Source organism: Saimiri boliviensis, chromosome 11 (genome assembly GCF_048565385.1).
Source record: "Saimiri boliviensis isolate mSaiBol1 chromosome 11, mSaiBol1.pri, whole genome shotgun sequence".
Lineage (NCBI taxonomy): Eukaryota > Metazoa > Chordata > Mammalia > Primates > Cebidae > Saimiri > Saimiri boliviensis.
The window spans coordinates 47,315,100-47,339,438 of NC_133459.1; the positions used below are offsets into that span (position 1 = coordinate 47,315,100).

At 39.6% G+C, this 24,339-nt stretch overlaps 1 protein-coding gene across 5 annotated transcripts in view; it reads right to left on the minus strand.

The window, feature by feature from the left end:
* The window catches only part of LOC101050152 (AGBL carboxypeptidase 4), a 1,418,805-nt gene that overhangs the window by 322,662 nt on the left and 1,071,804 nt on the right, over positions 1 to 24,339 (minus strand). The window lies entirely within an intron of this gene.

The following is a 24,339-nucleotide window of genomic DNA, read 5'->3' on the forward strand; positions in this document are numbered from 1 at the left end:
ATTTCCCTCAAGGATTATGGTAACTAGTCCCTATAATCAATAGCAGGAAATCTCTGGTACCCTCTGAACTCTTGTAAGAATCTTGAAAGAAGCTTTTTCACGCATACATACATTCATTTGGCAAATGTTTGAGCACCAACTATGTGCCCAGAGGAGAGATGAATAAGATATGGTTCTGTCTGTAAAGCATCCACAATCTAATGAAAGATGTATGCAGTATATATGCAGTAGTATGATACACACTATGATAGAGGTTTCTGCAAACCACTGTGAAAGCACAGAAAATATACCTACATCTGTCTAGGAGGGACTCAGAGGGGCTCAGAGAATGCCCTCAAAGGTGGTCAGGATGAATAGGAATTAACTAGACCAATGAGTGTGAAGGAAGTCATTCAATGCTGAGGGACCAACATGTGCAAAAGCCTGTAAATGAAATAGAAATTAGTCCATTCTAGGAATTGCAAATATTTAACAATAGTTTGAACACAAATAAGAAAAATTAGAAAAAAAGATGAGGACGGTTGTTTGCCCAAGAGCTTTATGAAAGTCAGAGACAAGTGCCCACCCCTCTTACCCACATATGACATTTTGAATGCTGCTATTTCCTTCCCCTAAAGATCCTTTATCATGGGAGTAGTAGTAATCTGTTAAGTTTAAGCCTCACCCTGTCCACTTAAAAAGGTACTTGATTGACGAGACCAGCCTCCAGAATTAAATGAGATAGTGGATACAAAGAATGTAACATACTACAGTCACTCCATGGAGTCAGAAGACCTGTTTAACCACCTAGCTTTGCCTTTAGGACCCAAGGGTGAACTTGGGAAAAAGCTGTTTAACTAGCCTAAACTTCGGTTTTTTAATTTATCAATGGGTGTGCTTATGGAGAGGATTCAATAAAATAATTTTCTATCATTCAGTATATAAACGGAGTCTTGTTGCTTAAGTAAAATGGTTTATTAGTGTTAATCCTGTGGGCATCTGGACCCCTATTCCATTTATGCATGTGTCCAGATCAAGTTGTCACAGTATCAAGATCAACTTGCCACACTGATGAGCTTGAGTTCTCCCAACAGCTTTGGTCAACTAGAATCCCAGCTGACCATACAGGCTGGCTCTTTGCTGCCCCCATCTGTCTGGAGCCAGCTCCCACAGTAGCTGTAGGACCGGAAGCCCAGCCTGGTGATGCTGCCTGGGCCTCCCTCCTCTATGTCCTGATATGGCAGGAACAGTGAGTGCAGCACCTAGGGCTAAGTTCAGCTCATATCCCTTCCCAGTGTGTGTTTTTGTGTGCTTGCAGATGCAGATCCATTTTGGGTGAGTGGTGGAGGCTGTGTAGTCAGCAGGCAAAAGGCTAATACATTCCAGTTTGTCCAGAGCCTCAGTGACTAGTCTTCAGTCTCACCAGAAACATTCCCGGGATTAGGCCAAATTCATATCTGATAGTCAGATGTGGGAAGGCCATATTCTCCTTCAGAAGCAAATGATTTCACCAGCTCCATCTTCCAGCTGCATAAATTGGTTAATTACAAAGGCTGTAATTTGCAATCAATATTATCTCCTTGGCATCTACTTCACTGAAGGAAAATATTTATGGCCATATTTGAAAAGGGGCACATTGCCTTAATTGGGACCCATACATGAAACACTGCACTAAGTGACTCTTAGGGCACTGATGTCAGTTTTTGTTTTTTTGGTCTGGGAGGTTTGGGGTAGAAAACACAGGCAGATGCTAGATAAAGGCCCTGATTTTCACAAGACAGAAACAACCACAGACACTGATCCTCAGAAACAAATCCTAAACACAGAGAAATGCTTTATGCACAAAGATGCCTGTCACTGAATTTTTTACAGTGGTGAAAAATATGCACTTAAATGTTCAACCAAAAAGTTATTTACTTATTTAATTGATGGAATATTATCTAGTCGTTAAAAACAATGGCTATGAAAAACTACATATTAATATGGAAAATTTTAATGCTGTACTATTAAGATAAAAAAGAAGAAGAAGAAAATTAGGTATTTGACATCTTCTTTAAAATATGCATGCATGCCAAAAAAAAAAAGCCTGGAAAGAAATCCATCAATATAGCAAGGTGATAGTCTTTGAGCATTTTGTCTATTTTTTCTCATGTTTTTCTTGAATAAACATATATTGACTGGCAAGCAGAGGAAATGATTTGTCACAATGGCAACCTCACAAACTCACTGTATTCCTCATCCTGGAGTGAGGAAGCTAGTCTGCATCATGGAAATATATTTTCATTAAGTTAGGAAACAAGTATTAAAAATATATACAATGGACTCAATGCTTGTTTTGGCCTCAAAGCTTCATGAAATATCGAGGAAGGACAATTCTGCTGCAATGCGAAAGAGGTTGATACAGAGAGTTTTCTCCTAAACCAGCCTGGGTGGTCAGTGAGAGCTTTCTAGAGATGGCAAATTTTCAAAATAGATTTTGAAGGATCAGGAAGCACATAAGCAGATAAAGCATTCTGGAAAACTAAAACAGGACAAAAAAGTATGGAAGTATGAAAGAATCTGTTATGTTTTGGGGAATAACCAGTACTTAACTGTGGCTAAAATGTTGGGTGCATGAAAAGGAGTAATAAAAGGGGTCATTAGTCTACATCAGGCGCCCCCAAACTTTTTACACAGGGGGCCAGTTCACTGTCCTCAGACCGTTGGAGGGCTGCCACATACTGTGCTCCTCTCACTGACCACCAATGAAAGAGGTGCCCCTTCCTGAAGTGCGGCGGGGGGCCGGATAAATAGCCTCAGGGGGCCACATGTGGCCCGCGGGGCCGTAGTTTGGGGACGTCGGACGTCTGGTCTAGATTCTGAAGATTCTTGAATACCAGTTTAAAGCAGCCCTTCTTTGAGAAAGGCTGGAGAGGTTGGCATTTTTCCTGAGGGCAATAAGGAACCATCAAGAGTGTGAAGCAGGATCAGGAAGTATTATATGCCAAGATCTCTCTGGCTGCAGACAGTTATTTGCCAAGAAGGTGTCTCCGGCTTCAGCATGGACTTGGGAATGGGTTTAAGGGGTCGATCTGTGGGGGATACAGAAACTGGTTGAAGATAGAGAGGCCAATCTGGGGACTGCAGCAGTAGTTCCGGCGAAAGTGGCAAATTGTGAACCAAGGAACGCTAGACTTACAAGAGCCCCTAGAAATCTTCTAGTCAAGTGTTTGCATTTGACATTGGAGGAAAAACAAGCTCCAGAAGGGAAAGAACTTTTATTTATAAGGAGTTCTTTGCAAGACTTTTAATAGGCTTTAGCCCATCTACCAATGTATGGTGTTTCTGTTCTCTTTGAAGTATTCTTACCAATAGGTGATCCAGCTTTTGTTCACACCCATCCAGTGATGGGGATCTTGCCACCTAAGAAAGCTAATAATAACCCCACTCTTGGTTCAAGTGGTTCTTCTATTGAGCCTAAAATGGGCTCTCTCTAACTCTGCTCTCCAACCAGTTTTCCCTCATGTAGCCACACAAAGTCATTCTGCTGCTTTCTGCATTGTGCTGTGTGCTTTCATGCTGATTATCTAATTCAACCTTCCTAACTTCCCTTCTAAGTAAGCACAATTTTTATTTCTACTTTACACATGAAAGAAGTGAAACAAGAAACTACATAGACTGAGGATAAGGTCTTTTCTCTGGATTTTCTATTTTTTATCCTCAGGTTCTTTTGATGCTGTTGCTAAAGTTCTGAGTACCTTCTGGGCCCTGAGACTTCCTTAGAAAACACTCTAATTTAACTTTTGAAGATCTGAACTGAATTTTGGGTTTCCAGAGACAGAGACTGGTACAGAATGTAGAGGCATCATCACTGCTTGTGGACATTAAGTGTTTGTGTCAATGTGACAGGGCCTGGGGTACCCAAATATTGGATCAAACATTATTTTGGGTGTTTCTGGGAGGGGATTTTTGGATGAGTTTAATATTTAAATTGACAAAGTCTGAATAGAACACAAGGCTAAATAAGAGGATATTATTCCCTGAATAAGAGAGAACTCCTCTGACCTCACTTCTTTTGAACTGGGACACCAGATTTTTCCCTGCCTTCAAACTCCAACCAAAATATCAGCTCTTCCTAGATCTGGAGCCTGTCAGCCTTTGGACTGGAAGTACAGTTGGCTCTATCTAGTCCTCAGGCCTTTGGACTGAGAACCATTGGCTCTCCTAGTTCTCAGGCCTTTGGACTCAGATTAGAGCTACACCATTAGGGGACTTAACACATGATAACGTTTCTACACACCTAAAGGAATAACAGGATAAACGAACAAGCTACAGAATGAGAGAAAATATTTGCAAATTATGTCTCTGACAAAGGACTAATATCCAGAATCTACAATGAACTCAAAACAACTGAACAAGAAAAACAAACAAACAAATCAACAATCCCATTAAAAAAGTGGACAAAGGATGTGAACAGACATTTCTCAAAAGAAGACATACAAGTGGCCAACAAACATATGAAAAAATGTCAACATCACTAATAATCTGAGAAATGCAGATTAAAACCACACTGAGATATCATCTTATACCAGTCAGAATGGCTATCATTAAAAAGTAAAAAAATAACAGATACTAGTGCAGATGTGAAGAAAAGGGATCTCTTATACATGTTGATGGAAATGTAGATTGGTATAACATCTATGAAAAACAGTATGGAGAATTCTCAAAGAACTAAAAATAGAACTACCATCTGACCTAGCAATGCCACTACTGGGCATCTACCCAAAATAACAGAAATCATTGTTTCAAAAAGACACATGTACTCATATTTTTATCACAGCACAATTTGCAATTGCAAAATCATGGAATCAGCCTGAGTATCCATCAGTGGTTGACTGGATTAAGAAAATGTGGTACCTATACACTGTGAAATACTATGCAGCCATGCAAAAAATGAAATCACATCCTTTGCAGCAACATGAATGGAGCTGGGGGCCATTATCCTAAGTGAAATAACACAGATACAAAAAGTCAAGTATCACATGTTCTCACTTACAAATGGGAGCATATAGATGGATAAACAATGGATACATATAGATATAAAGATGAAAATAATAGACACTGGGGACTACAAAAGCTGGGAGAGTGGGAGAAGGGTGAAGGTTAAAAAATTAACTGTTGGGGACAACATTTACTATGTGGGTGATGAGTACCCTAGAAGTCCAAACCTCACTATTATGCAATATATCATGAAACAAAACCTACACATGTGCCTCCAAATCTAAAATTTTTAAAAATTAAAGATATTAAGAAAGTGAAAAGGCAGGCAACAATGGGGGAAATAATTGATAATAATATAACTAGCAAATGATTTATATCCAAAATATATGAAGAACTCATATAAGTGCATGACAAAGAGATGATCCAATGAAGATATTTGAATGTCTAATAAACTCATGAAAAAGTGTTGAACATCATTAGTTGTTAGGGAAATGCAAATTAAAGCCATAATGAAATACTACTAAACACTTACTGTAGTGACAAAAATCAAAAGGACTGACAATATCCAGTATTGAAAGAGGTCTGGAGAAACTGGACACAACTGGGAGGAGTTATAAAGTGATACAAACACCTTGGAAAACTGGAAGCTTATATACTTGATCCTGCAAGTATGTAAACTTCCTGGCTACTTATTCAATGAAATCAAAACATATATTCACAAAAAAGACTTGTTCAAGAATGTTGATAGCATATTTTTCCAGAAAAGCCAAAAACTGAAAACAATTCAAATAGGTGAATTGATAAATCACAGTATATTAGGGGCAATGGAATGCTAAAGAAGACTGAAAAGGAATAAAGTGCTGACACATGCAACAATGTGGATAAATCTAAAAAACAACATGTCAAGGAAGCAATCAGACCTAGAAGAGCACATGCTACATGATTTGATTTACATAAAGTCTAATTGTTCCAGCACCAACTATTGAAAGAGAATTTTTTCTTCATGAATTGCCTTTGCATCTTAGTTCAAAATCAATTGACCATATTTGTGTGGGTAGAACTCTCTACTCTGCTCTATTGACCTAAATGTATATATATATGTCAATACCACACTGTCTTGATTATAGTAACTTTACAGTAGCTATCAAAATTAGGTGTCATGATTCCTCTAAATAAAGAAACAAAATAAACTACACCATTCACTCTCTTAGGACTCCAGCTTGCTGACTGCAGATCCTGGAACTTGCCAATCTTCATAATTTCATGACCCAGTTCTTTATAGCAAATATATATATATAATACACACACACACACACACACACACACACACACACACATACACACACACACGCACACATATATACACACATTATCTATACACACACATATGTGTATATGTGTGTGTATATGTACACATACACACACACATTATATATACACACACGTGTATATATGTGTGTATATATGTCATGTGTGTATATATATATAATGTATGTGTGTATATATGTGTGTGTGCATGTGTGTGTGTGTGTGTGTGTAGTGTGTGTATATATACACATATATAATCTGTATAATGTAACAGAATTATTACCAGGAATACATAAGGGAAAGGGATGGTGGGACAAAAGGTGTGTGTGTGATTATGTGTGTGCATGTGCATATGCCATTAAGATAGTTTCCTTCTCCCAAGACATGTCAATAAGACTGTGAGCCCACCAAGAGCCATGTGTTTCTTTGAGTCTTTCCTCTCTCCCTCCCTGCCATGTGTTTCTTTGAGTCTTTCCTCTCTCCCTCCCTTCTTTCTTTTCTGCCCTCTGTTTTCACTGAACACCTGCAAGAATGTGTGTGTGTGTATATGTATATATATATACACACACATATATATATGTGTGTACGTGTGTGTATGTGTATGTGTGTGTAACCCACACACATATCTTACTGGTTCTGTATCTCTGGAGAACCCTAATAAATATATCCCTCCTTGTTTTATAATTAGACTTCTATTAACACAGGCTTTGATCACATTGGCCTTTTTGGCATCCACATTGCCTAAGTGGCATCAGAGTTGACCTAATGAGTTTGAGAGATAGAATGCAAGCCTAGGTCTCATGATTCCAGCCCAGGACCTTTTCATTCACTTGCATTACAACAAACATACCAGGACTATTTGATATGCAACATTCTTATTGCTTGTACCAACTCTTCTGGCATCAGACTTCCCAATATTCTAGAGGGGCAATGGCTTGGTTTTTGAATCATCTAACTATTTACTACACGTTTATTCATTAATAGAACAAAAAGTTTCTTCCTTCTAATAGTGTTTTACAGTAGGCACAGTCGAAGCAAACTCTAAGAAGCAATTTTGCTTTCCCATCACCATCTATCACCTCTGGTTCCCTCTGTTACGTCTAACACTGCTCAGTAGGCTGGAACACAGTGCCAAATAATTAACCAACATCCCCTGCTAAGTAAGCCAGCTCTAACTGGAGGCCAATGCACACTCCAAGGTTGGCTAGACTCCAACACCAGGGGAAAGGTCAGCTGGGGCAGACTGAGTACTCTGGTGACTTAAAGGTACAAGTCTTTACCTATCACCTTTCCTGATTCTCTCCTTCTCCTTTTTCCAAAGACTCTGCTTAGAATGTACCTCGCCTTTGTTGTCTGCCTGACAAGTTCCCATTTTCCCCTCAAAACCCAGCTCCAATGCCTCCTGCTTAGGAAAAGCTTCGGGCTCCTTCCTTGCTGCTCACACAGCACCCTGCACATATTTCTACCTGGCTATGACTATTGTACTGCATTGCTTCACTTCTCCTTGTCCTCCTTTAGACTTTCTCTAGGTCAGGAATAAGTCTGATTCCCTTGTTTCCCAGTGACCAACACCAAATATGGAACAGAAGAGGTACCAAAGCATGTATAACGCATGGATGAATAACTGAACAAGTGAATGTTGATATCACTTGAATTTCAGGTCTATTTATTTTATCTCTGAATTAAGGCACCTCTGGTAGGCCTTACTTTTGGCATCTATAGAATGGGAATATCTGCCTGTCAGAATTGTTACCAGGAATACATAAGGGAAAGGGATGGTGGGACAAAAGGGGGGTGTGTGTGTGTGTGCTTATGGGCGCATGTGCGCATGTACATATTCAATTAAGATAGTTTCCTTCTCTAAAGACATGTCAATAAGACTGTGAGCCCACCAAGAGCCATGTGTTTCTTTGAGTCTTTCCTCTCTCCCCCTCTCCCTTCTTTCTTCTTTCCTGCCCTCTGTTTTCACTGAACACCTAATATGTGCCACTGGGAATGTAATGAAAGGAAAGTCAAACCTATTTTTCTGCTTTTAAGTAGCTCGCAATGGGGGAGTCAGATGTCAGATATAAGATGACAGTCACAATCCAGCCCACCAAGAGCTAGGATCTAGAAAACATGGGGGTCATGTGAGCATGGAGAAAGACCATTCACCATAACCCACATGATCACAGCAGACTTTTCTTATGAAGACTTAACCTCTCATAAGTAGGAGTCAGTTAACTGAAGGCACAGGAATAGATATGTTAGGAGTGGTAAGAAAGAATGGAGGACTTCAGAAAGTTCAGAGTGTAGAGTGTTAGGGTGAGGGGTGGTAGAGGAGATGGTGGTTGGGTAAATGTTAAAATGTAAGACTGGAGAGGCAGAGGCCAGTCATACAGGGCTTTATGAGTCCTAGTGAGGTATTGGCCTTTAGATGCAGGTCAGTGGGAATTGTGGGAGGAACCTACTTGCTGGAGCAACATGCCTAGATTTGCTCCCCAAAGGAACAAAACAAAAGCCCAGTGAAAGAAGAACAATTAAGGGTAGAACGGCTGTAAACCTGCCATCCTTGGGATAAAAGCTAACAGCTGGGGCACTTAGCCTGGAGAAGAGATGACTTGGAGGTAGGCCAGGTTGTTGTCTTCAAAGCTCAGGGGCTGCAGGGGCAATGAAGAAGATGTGCTCTGCGTGCTCCAGAGAGCAGTGCTGGGATGAGTGGGTGTGACCAGCTGACCTGGAATCTCAGCTCTACCACTACCTATGCAAACCTGGCAACTCTCTTAATCTGACTGAGCCTCAGTCTCCCCATTTATACAATCAGAATGGTAATACTGACCTCAGCACATTGCAGTGAGGATTTATGTGAAGATGTGCATCAAGTATCTAGCACATGTTTGGCACATGGGAAATGCTCATGTAAGGCTCTTTATGACTCTAAAGTGAATACTGAGATGGGTGAGAAACATGTCAGCAGGGGTAGCATGGAGGGAGGAGGGAAACAAGAATAATTTCAGCTTCGAACACAAACACAATTCTGTTCGCTTCCTATTTTGGGAATTGCTGCGGAGGCCAGGAGGGAAGGAAGGATTCCTATTTTAGTGCAACCCGCCTTCTCACTGGGTCTGTGACTTCCAATACTCCAACCAGCCTCTTGAATCAGTTTTATAGAAGATTCTGTCCCTGAACTGTCCTGATGGTATCAGAGGTCTTAAGGGTCAACTTAAAAATCCCACCTCAAAAAGCCCTCATTGATATCCCAGCATATCTAGGACTTTGCGGCACAATATCCTATTGCGCCGTTTATTTTAAGAGTTTGTCCCTGTATATTGGTGTGATTGTTTAATACTTTTCACCTTCCCCGGTGAAAGCAGAGACTTTGATATTTTATGATGTTTTCTATTGTATTCCCAGTGCCTAGAGCAGCGCTTGGCATATGGTAAGCACTTCATTCACTCATTGACTAAATGAATAAGTACCTAAATAAATGAACAAGTAGGAACCAAGGGGAAGGGGAATTTTCCTCAGAGGGAAGAGCTAAGCAAAGGCACAGACATGGTAAAATGCAACATACATGCAAGTACCAAGTAAAAAACTCAGAGCATCTAAGAGATAAAAATGTTTTTTGGAGGTAGTCTGTATGCGACTCTCAGTACCCTGTTAATGACATTGCATTGTCTTCTACGGGCAATGAGGAGACAACAAAAGTGCTTAAGCAGGGAAGCCCTGTGCTGGAAGATTTAGAGGGGGAAGAAATGGAAGGAAGGACTTCCCCGCTGCTTTCGGACTCACTGGCTTTGCCCTCTGCTTGTCTAGGAACTTAATTTTGGATCCCAGAGCCCTTCTACCTTTACTTACAAATCAACATGACAGGATTGCATTTAAGCCTCAAGCTTCAAGGAACAAGTTCTTCCCTAAAATCTCAGGTAATGAGGGCCTCTCTTCTGTCAATCCTTAGATAACCCTTCCTACAATCATCTTTAGCCAGCTTCAGAAGACCAGAGTCCCAAGCCAGCCTCAGGTACTATCACATGCTTCAGTCTCTCATTTTGTAGCATGGTGCTGATGATAATTGCATCTGTACTCTCAGGGTTGGTAGGATAATTAAACAAAATAAAAGATGTGAAGGAGTTTGCTGAATTGGCTGGCACTGTTAAAGCCATGTACCATCACCATGAACTACTGAAGCTGGTACTCTGGGCCAGAGCATTGGCACACATTAGCAAAACATGTACCTGGGCTCCAATCCCAGTTCACCACCTGGTTCCTTTGTACCCCACACCCAACAAAGGGCAGGTTTGTGGTGGGAGATATAAGTTTTGTTCTAAGAGACTCCAGACCCTAGGAATCAGATAAATTTCAGGTTAAGAAAATTTGAAAATAAGGCTGGGCACAGTGGCTCACGCCTGTAATTGTAGCACTTTGGGAGACCGAGGCAGGTTGATCACAAGGTCAAGAGATGGAGACCATCCTGGCCAACATGGTGAAACCCCATCTCTACTAAAAATACAAAAATTAGCTGGGTGTGGTGGCATGCACCTACAGTCCCAGCTACTTGGGAGGCTGAGGCAGAAGAATAGCTTGAACCCGGGAGGCGGAGTTGCAGTGAGCTGAGTTAATGCTGCTGTACTCCAGCCTGGCCACAGAGCAAGACTCCATCTCGAAAAAAAAAATTGGTTTGGAAATAGCCTGATGGCCAAGAAAGAAGATATAAAGCAAGAAGAGGCTGGGAAATTAGAAGTTACAAATATCTCCACATAGTGGATTGAATGAAGGGCTAGGAAGGAGAAGAATAAGTTACAACTCAAGTTTTATCTTGCTCCCCTTAATTGTTTCCATGATTTGTTGCCAGCAAATTGCCTATTTGAGCCCAACCTTTGGAACCCTAAAAGACTCAATAAATGCTGAGTCTTTCTGGTTAACAGCATACCTTCACAGATCTAGCTCCAATATCCTTCCCACGCTCATCTTCCACGGCGTCACTTCTCACTCTCCTCCTATCCCCACGCCCCAGAGTCTGCCACATTGGACTATTCACCAGTCCTCAAATAGGCTCTGCGCTCTTTCACCTCTATGCTTTTCCCATGGCCTTAATATTTTTTCCTCCTCTATCAAGAACAAGATAAGACAAGATTTCAAACAAGTCAAGATCTTGTTTGTCCTTCAAGGTTCTGGACAAATGCTATTTCTTTGAAATTGTCCTTGATTTCTTAAATCAGAATTAACATTTTTGTATTGCCTCAATGTGCTATTACTGTACTGTACTTTCATTTGGTAGAAAGCCTGTTGTATTTGAATTTTAGTTGGCTGCTTCCATGTCTTTCCTCTACTATAGTGTCTCAGCATCTCTACTGAGTAGACCAGGTCTTGATATAGCTGAGGTGCTTAGTAAATTCATGCTGAAGCAAATGAAAGAGGAGTAATAAGGAAAGTAATTTTTATTGCTCACCAAATGGCATGCCAAGCACTTTGTAGATATTAACTCTTATAATCATGGCTCTCCCTATCTTCCCAGGTCATAAGTCTTTAAATACAGCCAACATCTGCTTATGCTACAGAAAAGCCAAGAAGCCTACCAGGGTGCAAGTGCTGGTCTTGTGTCTTCACGATGTTGGCCACCATCTACACTGCTATCATTTTCTTGGCTCTCAGATTGTCTGGCTCCCTGTCCTTGCTCTGGATGATTCCCCCATGCAGTTATCAACTTCAAGGCAAAAATAATTTCTTGAGTAACTACTATGTGCAGACACGCAGTTCTGCACGCTTCCTTGTTTCGGAAGCCCTTTTCAGTGTGGTTGCAGCCAAGAAACAATCTTAGCTGTACAGAATCATGACAGCTGGGAAATTTTCCACAGGCTGGAGGATGAGACAAACCTCATGTAGTGGATATTCCCTTTTACAAATGGAGTCACAAAAGTGAAAACAGGCTGGGGACTAGCAGGGAGCTGCATTGCTAGTAAGTATTGAAAATGGGGTTCAAAGCTCTCCCATCTCATGCCAAAACATCAGACAGTAGAAGAGAGAAGCCAGAGTATTCCCCTCCTACTGCCATGGAGGTGTCTCTGGCAGCAGCTGAGTCTCCTCCATGGCTCTAGCATTTGCTGCGTAGAGCCATGGAGGTTACCAAGGTTCTACCTTTTGCTAGGTAATTGTAGCTCCTGGGATTCAGTGCCACCTGTTCTCCCTTTAATCCTTATAAGGCCTGGGTGGCAGTGTCTTCCTATTGTTGCTAATCTCTGTGTTTCTTTACCATTTCCTGTTTGGCTTCTCAGTTGGTGCCAGTTCCATGCACTGAATCCTCTTTGTTTCAAATATCTGGAGTGATTTTTTTTTTCTTGATTGTATACTGACCGATACATTCAGATTTAGATGAAAGTCAAGAAATCATGGAAATAATGCATGATAACAACCCAGTGAAAACTGTTAACTGTGCAATGGTAATGGTCGTTCACCACAGGTTGTACCAAGGATAATTCTAGGCTGCCAGTTCTGCCAGGTAAAAATCCATTCCTTAGCTCTAGTTATAACTCAACTTCCTCTTTTTTTCCTATTTAAATTGCAAGAAAATAAGAGTGACATTATCATTATCATAGGAGTAGCTTTAAATATGCTTTACCCAACATAAAAAAGTAGATCATTTGCAAACCTTGGCATTTTCACTATTCTTAGCACTGTGTGCATGTGCGTGTGCATGTGTGTGTAAGATATCTCACAACCATTGCTCTTTGCTCTGATGCCTTCCAAAATAATGGGTTGTTGAGATAGAAGAGATCTTTAGTTTTGGCCATCGTGAGTCTGGAACTAGAGTGTCCAGGGTCTAAGATGAACCTAGTGAAAGCTTACACTTCTCTTTTTGGGAGCTTGTTCCTGCCACCCATCATCATCACCATCATCATCCTCCTCCTCATCATTATCCTCATCATCGGAAACAGTCATGAGCACTTGCCATATGCCAGACATTGTGATCTTAATGTGGACATAAGAGCTTGGTGGGCCATGATAAACCATCAGAACTATTTTATGAGGAAACTGAGACACAGAGAAATTAAAGCACCATACCAGGATCACACAGACAGTAAAAGGACACTATTGAGATGTGATCCTAGTCAGTCGGACTCCAGAGTTGGCCATAATACTTTAATGCCTCTCTATAGAGCAGGCTTGTCTGCCTGGTGGCCCATTAGGACTCTCAGTGTACCCTGACCTCTGTTTCTCCCCTTTCAGCCTCCTTTTCAAAGGCATCACATATTCCAACCCCATTCTTGAGACAGGAATGTGTACATTTTATAATCATGCCATTGGGAAAGTATAAGTTCTGCCCAATGGGGTGAAGGAGAGGATCAAAAAGGCTCTGTCTCATATTATTCCTCCTCACCCTTGAATATAACCAAGTCAGAGAGAGGGGAAGAGACTGAAGAACAGAAAATAGGATATTTGGAAGAATTTGTCTTTCCAGGAGTTAAACCACTTTGGAATGGAAAACAGGAAAACAAAACAAAACAAAACAAAAAAACCCAAACACCCACAAAAATGATTTTCTGCTTTTTTTTAAAATTTAAAATTATGGAAATTGTTTCTGACAGCTAATTGCTCCTAATTAATTTCTTGGCTCCGCTGGGAAAATGTACTGTTCTGTTGATTTCTAAATTCCATGAGCTTAATTATCAAAAGACTTTTTTTTTTTCCATAAAACGATTAACATGTAGGGTTGCAGTTATGGGGTTGTCAACATAGTACAGAGGAAAAGGAAAGAGCAGGGGAGGCAAGAGCTGGATGCACCAGGAGGCCTAGAAACTCAGCTCAAGGCTTGGTACCCATGTTCCAAAGTCTGGGAGAAGGTAGCAGCCACAGGAAAAGAGGTCTTAATGATGCAGGAAGAATAGCAATGCAGGGAGTGCCTGGGAATGAAGTTGGGAGATTTGGGTCCAAATTTCACCTATACTACTTACCTTAGACAAACAGTTGAACTTTTTCTGAGCTTCAATCATTTCTGTAAAATGATGCTAGTAATAATGTTAATTAACATCTGTAGAACTCTTGCTCTGTTCCAGGCAGTATGCTGAGTGCTTCTATGTGTATTCACATGCCATACTTCTCTATAGCACTGTGAACTCTCTATTTTACAGATGCGAAAACACAAGTTCAGAGGGTCATACAAATTGCCTAAGGTTATACATATTAAGAACCAGTAGCCAGGTTCACTGGGAAGAGAAAATGAGTTACTAGCTTAGTGCCAAACTATTGGTTAACCTGTCTCTTCCTCATTAGACTGAAAGCCTCTTGAGGTCAGGGGACCAATTCCCCTGATTTTGTTTCTATAATGTAGTTAATGTCTGATAAGTTAATAAATGAATGAACAAATGGTTTAGATGCTCAATTCAGTCCTGGAAGAATTAAAATCTGGAATCAGTTAATTTGGTACCATTCAAGAAAAACATTCAATTTCAGTCACTCAGTAGATGCTAATCAAACATCTCCTGTATGCCAGTCACTGAGCTAATCAATAAATTACCTTGGGCACTTAGCAATTTTGCTTTTGGGAATAGACTGTAAGAAAATATTTGGATAATTGTATAAAAATGGAAGAATAAGGCTGTTGGTCACAACATTCATTCATTTTTTTAAAATGTAAAAGTTTATTCATCCAACAAATATGCTGAGAGCCTTCTACATACCAAGCCTTATTCTAGACATTCTAATTGAACAAGACAAACAAGGTCCCTGCCCTCATCAACTCACAATCTTGCAGGGAAGATAGACAAAACCCAAATGGATATATAATGTCAGGTAGCAATGAGAGCTGTGAAGTAAAAGGGAGCAATGTAGGGTGAGGAAATGAACTATGAAAGGAATTAATTTTTAGATTGGGGCTCAGTAAAGTCTCTCTGAGGAGAGCCCATTTGAGTCATTCTTAATGACATGAGGGAGTAAACCATATGAACATCTGGGAAGATTAGTATAGACAGCAGAAGTACCGTCTATAAGCTTGTTTTCTTTGTGACCTTGGGCAAGTCACCTCAGCTCTCTGGCCTCTAGGTCCCTCTCCTCTATCCTTCCACCCATGATCCAGGAGCTCCTCCCTCCCACTGGGGCCCAGAATAAGGTTCCATATCTGAGAGAGCCTCTTGTTACCAAAACATTTTGCAAAATCCCAAGTACTACACAGGATGTAAGTTAGATGCAAGTTAATCCTACCTCTCTGTTTAAGCCAAATTCGACTATTACTTCCTTTCTGAAGCCTTGACTTACTTTGTCAGGGAGGATGTCTCTGGGCCTCCTTTATACTTTTTATGCACCTCTGCTGTAGCATTTAGTTTTTTGCAGGACATGATTTTTTAACTTCTTGAAGAAAGGACAATATATCCTTTGTTTCTGAATCATAGCCACTAACTCAGTGCTTGGCACATGGTAGTATTTAATATGGAATAGCTGAATTAACTTGAAAGAGCATTTGTGGATTGTGCAAGATTTTGACATGAGTTGGGTGAGGCTTTTAGTTACATTCAAGTCTATTCTCTCATACATAATCGGCACACAATAAAAACTCACTGAATGAATAAACACATGTTGTGAAAAGCAGTTTCTTTTTGCTGAGTGAGGATTACCTCATCTCTGCAAGGAAATCCATGTTTTGACAGTAATCAGACCTGGCAATACAGGGATATAGAGTGGGGACAAGTGGAGGGATGTGAGAAAGATTCGCTTTTGCTAAAGATCTACTTTAGCAGGCAATGTGTTAGGTAGAACACTGAATCACTGTCCCAGTTGATCCTCAGAACAACACTGAAGGCAGTTTTTAATTATCCCCATTTTATAAGTGAAGAAAAATGAATCAGAGAGATTAAGGCATTACTTTCATACACAAAGTAGAAGGGGTGCAGTAGGATCAAGAAGTCAGGAGTGTCTGGCATAACGTCCTTGCTCCCCAGAGGCCCTGGCACTGCAGGTGGTTGGGGAGACCCTGGAAAATGCTTGGGTTTTCCTCTCCTGGAGCTGCATCAGCTCACTGGCACTTACATGAGGAGGTGGTTGCTGTTTTTAGAAGGCAGTCATAGACTCATAGTCACACATATAAACCTCCTAATACTTTGGCAAGTTGATGGATCTGCCGTGTGAATTCTGCACAGCCCAGACTCCATATCAGGGGAGAACATGGCTTTCTCAGGTAATCACATTTTCTCTGCTCTAATGGCATCAGTAACTTTTCCCTCTTATTGTTGCCACCAAGGTTTTCAAGGTACTTGCTAGGTTGTGAGTATCTTGAGGTTCAGGGCTTGGAATTCTTGCCTCTCCTGTGGCTAGCTCAGAGCCAGGCACAAAGAGGACCTTGAATTATTGCAAATAGAAGGAAAGAGACTGTGATGGTCAATTTTATGTGTTGACATGACTGGGTCATGGAATGCCCAGATATTTGCTTGAATATTATTTCTGGGCATGTCTATATGGGTGTTTCCAGATGAGATTAACATTGAATTAATAGACTCAGTAAAGCATATTGTCCTTCCCAGTGTGGGTGAGCCTCATTCAATCTGTTAAGAGCCTGGATAGAATAAAAAGGCAGAGAAAGGGAAAATTTGCCCACTCTTCCTGATTGCCTAAGCATAGACACCTTCTCCTGTCCTCAGACTGGAGCTTATACCATTGGCTGTAATAGTTCTCAGACCTTTGGACTTGGACAAGAATTTACACCAGCAGTTCTGGTTCTCAGGCCTTCAGACTCAAACTAGAGCTACATCAACAGCTCTCCTGGGTCTCCAATTTGCCAACTGCAGATGATGCAACTTCTCAACCTCCCTAATCATGTAAGCCAATTACTTATAATAGAGATCTAGATCTCCTATTGGTTCTGTTTATCTACAGAACCCTGAGTAGTGCAGTTTAGTGCTGAGAAGTGGGATGATGCTGCTACAAATGCCTAAATATGTAGAACTGGCGTTGGAACTGGGTAGTGTGTAGAGGCTGGAAGAGTTTTGAGGTGTATGTTAGAAATATAAACATTAAAAGCACAGTGGATGAGATCTCAGATGGAAATGAGAAACATGTTATTGGATACTAGAGAGAAGGAAATCCTTTTGCAATCTGTTATTAAATGACAAAAAACCTGGCTGAAATGTGTCCTAGTGTTTTCTCAAAGGTAGAACTTGCAAACAATGAAACTGGATATTTAGCTGAAGAGATTTTTAAGAGACGTGTGAAAGAAGTAGCTTGGTTCCTCTTGACTGCTTATAATAAAATGTGAGAAGAGAGATGAATTGAAAGGGTGAATTGTTAAGCAAAAAGCAAATAGAATGTAGAGATTTGGAAAATTCTCAACTTGTCCATATTGTAAAAAGTGAGAAAGTATGTTTAGAAGAGAATACTAAGGGTATGGCCAGAATATCATTTGATAAAGAGATTGTGGGTTCATCGGTATAACTCATGAACTTAATTAGCCATTTCAACAGAAGCCAAGAAGAAATGAGATTATACCAATGGAAACACCACCAGCTAGAAGTAAAGGGGACTGAAAAATCAGGACAGATGAAGGATGGTTGTCGGACTTCTTGTATTCTACAGGATGGAAACCTAGAGCTATTTAGTTATAAACATGTCCTGTTCTTCAAAAAAGGGGAAGACTGATAACAAGGTAATTTAGAGGTTATCAGGACCACCACTTCCACCACAGGCCCAGGGGACAGGGCTAGCTCCTCTTCCATTCCAAAGGGTGAGGTTTCTACTCTGGTGTTGACAAATCAGAATGCTCCAGTAACTTAGAGGCAGAGCACTGAACCAAAGAGGGTTATTTGCAAATCTTAATATCTAATGGAGTTTTCCCTGGTATTTTTTGGACTTGCTCAGGACCCATCACCTTCTCCCTTCCTTCTTCTCCCTTTTTAGAATAGGAATGTCAATTCTATGACTACCCTAGCACTGTATTCTGGAAGCACATAACTTGTCTGCTTTCATAGCTTCATAGATGGAGATGAATCTTACCTAAGGATAAAACTGTATTTTGAGTCTCATCCATATCTGATTTAGATGATATTTAAATGAGACTTTGAACATTAGATATTAGAGTTGATGCTGGGATGAGTTAAGACTCTTGGGCTGTTGGAAGGAATTAATGTATTTTGCATGAGAGGATGATATGAATATTGGAGGCCCATGGGTGGGATATTGTGGTCTGAATGTTTGTGTCTTCCTAAAATCCATATTTTGAAGCCCTAACTTTCAAAATGATAGTATGTGGAGGTTAGGCCTTTGCGAGGTCATTAGGTTTACATGAGACCACGAGAGTTGGGCCCTCATGATGCAATTAGTATCTTTATAAGAAGAGAAAGGGAGACCAGAAATCTTTTTCTCTTTTTGCTGAGAACACAGCAGGAAAGAAGCTGTCTGCAAGCCAGAAAGAGAGCCCTCATTAAGGCACCTTGATCTTGGACTTTCCAGTCTCCAGAATTGTGAGAGATAAATGTTTGTTGTTTAAGCCACTGTCTATGGTATTTTGTTATAGCGGTCTGAGCAGACAAGCAGAGAGTCAGGAAACTTCTCCTTTTCAAGAGGAGTTTGAGTTGAGGATAAAATTCTGTTGAGCTTTGTCATCATTGAACAATACCTTCACAAAGCCCCAAATTCCTAATTTGGTGAGGGTTGTTGCATGTTCAGCAACTGGAGTGACCAATTTTTCTCCAGAACCGGGGTGTTGGTGGTAGCTGGCTTTGCTTGCCAGCCTTGTGATTTGTTCTTATAATTAGGCTTTGCAGTGATCGAAGTTTCAAACAAATGCCTTATCCTAATAAAAAATAGCTGCCTATCATAGACTCCAGGGTTCCCCTGTGAATGGTGAATCGTGAATGTGTTAAATACTCAAATGCTCTGAATTTAAATGGGGCTTCTCAGAAATAAAGGGCTCTAAGCACTATTTTATACTACTAAATGGACTTATGGGTTTGACCCTACTCAGTGAGGTTTGAGATGAGGGAGTCAGTATGGCCTGCCAAAATTGCCTCTTAGAACCCCTAGAAGAGGCAGAATGTTTATATTTATCTATTTATTCAACAGATTAAACACCTGTTAGGTGACTAAGATTATGTCAGATGCTGGGGTCTAGGATTATATCGAAGCCTGGGATATAATGATGAGCAAAATCAGACATGAACTCTGCCCTCACAGAACTTATAGGATAGTGGGAGAGAGATGTTTCTTAAATCATCACACAAATATGGGTAGAATTACACTCTGAGATAAGTGCTATGAAAGAAAGAACAATGTTCCATATATGTAGCAAAGGAGTATATGTAGCAAAGGAGTTTGACCAAGATTATTGGTTCCAGGAAGGTTTCACTAAGGAGGTAAGTTTGAGTTAGATACAAATGATGTGTAGGTAGTACTAGGGTGAAGAAAGCAAGAATATTACAGTAAAATGGAAGCATTCAGAAGTAGTTCAGGGGTCCATAATCTTAATAAACTTCCATCAATTCTAAATAGACAATCAAAATAATCTAAAAACTATTTACTTTCTCTATACAAATGCAACTTCAAGACCCTAGAACTCTCTAATCAGAATGCTGCTTTTAAGTTCTTCCAATAAGGAGATTTGAGAGACAACACTGATCCTGGCAGAGGGAATATTATGTCAAAAAACCTGTGATCAGAGAAAACATATCAATCACAGTAATTGGAAGAAGCAAGTATGAAATGAATATTGGGGCAGAGGAGGAATATGAGATAAGGCTGGAGTGATTACCCTAAAAGTCTTGGAAAGCCACTGAAAAGTTATAAGCCAGTGGAGATGGAAAAAGTGGGTATAGAAATGACCACATGTACTCTTTGAAAAGTGGTTCCAAGAACATCAGTTAGGGGACTATTGCAGTAGTTCAGATGAAAGAAGATGGCATTTTGGAGCAGAGTGGTGGCAGTACAGATGGAGAAAAGCAAATGCATTGAGAGGATCTTTAGGTGAAGAGCCAGAAAGAGTAGAGGCAGAGGACAGGCAACTCAGATATGTCTTGGTTCTGTTACAAATTTCTCTATAACCTTGCACAAATCCCTTTCTGGGGCCTCAGCATCCCTCTCATCCACGAGGGAGGTTTCTAAGTTTCCTCCAAAATAAAAATGGTAGGAATTTGCAAACCACAGGATTAGGTAATCCTTCAAAGATCTTCTAGGGCTGACATTATGTGGTTCAATAATTTTGTGATCTTAATGCTTTTCTTCTTTATACTCCAAATGCCTAAGACTATCCTTCCTAAAAACATACTTGCTGGAATGATATTCATGCCTGTAGCTTGATGATAAATAACTGTGACACCTTGAATCAGGGCTATGAACCAAACATTGCCAGGTGTCTACTGCACGGATGAAAAAAAAAGGATCTTTCTCTGGAAATTTTCCCTAGGGACCAAAAAAACCCCACAAAAAACCAATAACAAAAAAATCAGTGTCAGATGGGAAAATGCCTTGGATGATGATAATGATGATGATACTTATAATAATTTCTTAACTTCATTTGGTGTCTTAACATGTCTTGTCTCATTTGACAAAACAACCTTGTGAGATATACCAGTTCATAGAAACAAGTAGAATGAGCCCAGGAGAGTAGGAAATAAACTTCAGTGTTTAAATAGACTTAGATTCATTTATTCAACAAATATTTATAGAACTTCTATTATGTGCCTGGTTGTAGAAGCTGGGCTAAATGTAATAGACAAAGTCTTTATTCTCATGAGGGTTAAAAGATGATGAAATACATAATAATAAAAACTACATAATATATGTAGTAATATATAACATATTACATGTGTTAATATTATATACTATAAATAATAACTATTAATTACATAATAGTAAGATATACAGAGATATATAATAAAATAATAATTATTATTTGTAGTAAGTTCTAAGAAGGAAAATCAATAAGATAGTGAGTTGGCAAATAAAATGAGGAAAGCGATTTTCAATAAAATAGTCAGAAAATATTTTTGGTGAGATGGCATTACAAACCAAAAGAACAAAAACTGTACAGGGCAGTTACAGGTTTGACTTGTCTGCATAACAAAATGAGACCAGTGTGGTTGCATCATGGTGAGTGTGACAGTTAATACTGAGTGTCAACTTGATTGGATTCAAGGATGCAAAGTATTGATCCTAGGTGTGTCTGTGAGGGTGTTGCCAAAAAAGATTAATACTTGAGTCAGTGAGCAGGGAAAGGCAGACCCATCCTTAATCTGGATGGGTGCCATCTAATCAGCTGCCAATGCAGCTAGGATATAAAGCAGGCAGAAAAACATGAAGATGTAGACTGACTCAGGCTTCCAGCCTACATCTTTCTCCCATGCTGGACGCTTCCTGCACTCGAACATTGAATTCCAAGTTCTTCAGCTTTGGGACTCAGACTGGCTTCCTTGCTCCTTAGCTTGTGGATGGCCTATTGTAGAACCTTGTGATTGTGTGAGTTAATACTACTTAATGAACACCCCTTTATATCTATATATAGACTTATCTTTATATATATATAGATATAAATCTATATATTTACATATACATATTTACACACACACACACACACACATATATATGTGTGTGTGTATATATATATATATATATGTATCTCCTGTTAGTTCAGACTCTCTAGAGAACCCTGATGAATACAGTGAGTGTGATAGAGAGAGTGGTATGAAGGGCAGTGGGAGAAATACAAGAACCCAAACCATAGTAAGGACTTGGGATTTTATTTTAAGTGAAGGGAAACCATTAAAAGATTTTAATCAGGAAGATTATGCTACTTGACTTTAGTTCTAAGAAGATCACTCTGACTGTTGTGAGGACAAGGTACCAGAGAGCAGCAAGAATTAAAACAGGCAGATCAAATAGGCAGCTATTATAGTAGTTCAAGCAAGATGGGGGTTGGTAGTGTAGAAGAGAAACGTGGCACTAGAGATGAAAGCAATGAATAATTACCCGAAGCAACCTACAGAGCAATACAATCCCTGTACAAAATACCAATGAAATTCAACATGGAAATAGAAAAAAGCAATCCTAAAATTATTATGGAACCACAAAAGACCCAGAATAGCTAATGAGTTCCTGAGCAAGAGCACAAATCTGGAGGCATCACATTACTTGACATCAAAGTATAGTATAAAGCTATATTAACCCCAACAGCATGGTACTAGCATGAAAACAGCCATATAGACCAGTGGAACAGAATAGAAAACCCAGAATTAAATCCACATATTTAATTAACTCATTTTTGACAAAGGCACCGAGAACAAACATTGGAGAAAGAAAAATCTCTTTAGTAAATGTGCTGGGAAGGCTGGATATCAATATGCAAGATAATAAAACTAGAACTTTCCCTCTCACCATATATAAAAAACAAATAAAAATAGATTAAAGGCTTAAATGTATTACCTGAAACCATAAAACTACTAGAAGAAAACCTGGGGAAATGCTTTAGGACATTGGTCTAGACAAAGATTGCTTGAATAAGACATCAAAAGCACAGACAATCAAGCAAAAATCAACAAATGGGATTACATCAAGCTAAAAAGCTTTTGCACGGCAAAAAAAAAAAAAAAAAAAATCAACAAAGTGAAGAAACAAACTACAAAGTAGGAGAAAATATTTGCAAACTATTCACTTTACAAAGGATTAACAACCAGAATATATAAAGAACTCAATAGCGAGAAAACAATCCGATTTAAAAATTGGTAAAAGATCTGAATAGAAATTTCTCAAAAGAAGACATATAAATGGCCAACAGGTATAAAATGCTCAACATCACTAGTTATCAGGGAAATGCAAATCAAAGCCACAATGAGGTATTTTATCAACCCAGTTAAATTGGTTATTATCAAAATAAAAAAGAAAATAATGAATGCTGGTGAGGATTCAGAGGAAGGGGAATGGTCATACACTGTTGATGGGAATGTAAATTAGTACAGCCACTATGGAAAACAGTAAGGAGGTTCCTCAAGAGACTAAAATTAGAAATATCATACAATCCAGCAATTCCAATGCTGGATATCCATCCAAAAAACAGGAAATCAGTATAATGAAGAGATAACTGTACTCCATGCTTATTGCAGCACTATTCATACTAGCCAAGATATTGGAATCAACCTAAGCATCCATTAATGAATGGATGGATAAAGAAAATGTGCTGTGCATACGTTCATGTGTGTGTGTGTGTGTGTGTGTGAGAAACTGAATGTCTTTATGTCTTTTTGACATAAAGATGAAATCCTGTCATTTGCAACAACTAGATAGAACTGGAGGACAGTAGGTTAAGTGAAATAAGCCAAGCATGGAAAGACAAATGTTACATGTTCTCACTTACATGTAAGAGCTAAAAAAAAAAAAAAAAAAAAAAAAAAAATTGATCTCCTGGAGGTAGTGAATAAAATGGTGGTTACTAGAGGCTGGAAAGGTTAGTGGAGAGGGGAGCTAGAGAGCACAAGGTATATTTTGGAAGAAGAATACACAGGAGTTGGTGATGAATTAGAAGGTTGGTTGAAGGAAAATTTTTTAAACCTCTTCAACTTTGCATATGGGCAAATTGAGGCCCAGGAAAAATAAGAGATAGGCAATAACTGAAATAACTGACTCCAAGACGCCTGGCTCCACATACAGTTCTTGTCCTGGTTCACCACACATCTCTGCTTATGGTGTCAGCCCAGTGCGTAGTGGACAGAGGGTGCTCACTTGATTGCATGTATATCAATTGGGGCCAAACTTATGCATGGAAGAGAGGCTTCTTTGTATTTTTATATAAGAAGTTCTGTAACTTGCTTGATTCCCCACTTGACAATTGCCCCCTGGTCCCAGCCCCGGTGGGTCAGGAAAGGAAGACGACCTTCACTCCTGCTGAGGGTATATAGCTGTTCTTTGCTGACCCAGGAGAAACAAGTGGAAAAATGATGAGTGTGTTTTATAGAGGAAGAATGTTAAGTCTAACTCTTCCACAGGTTCATGCTTCCTTTTGTCTCTTTGTTTTCATGTTTTCACTGGGATATTTCGGAACCATAGCCAATTAAAGCCCACTTCTCCTGGATTGCCTCTAATTTTACTGTATGTCCTATTCATGAAGAATACCTCTGTGTATAAGACTTC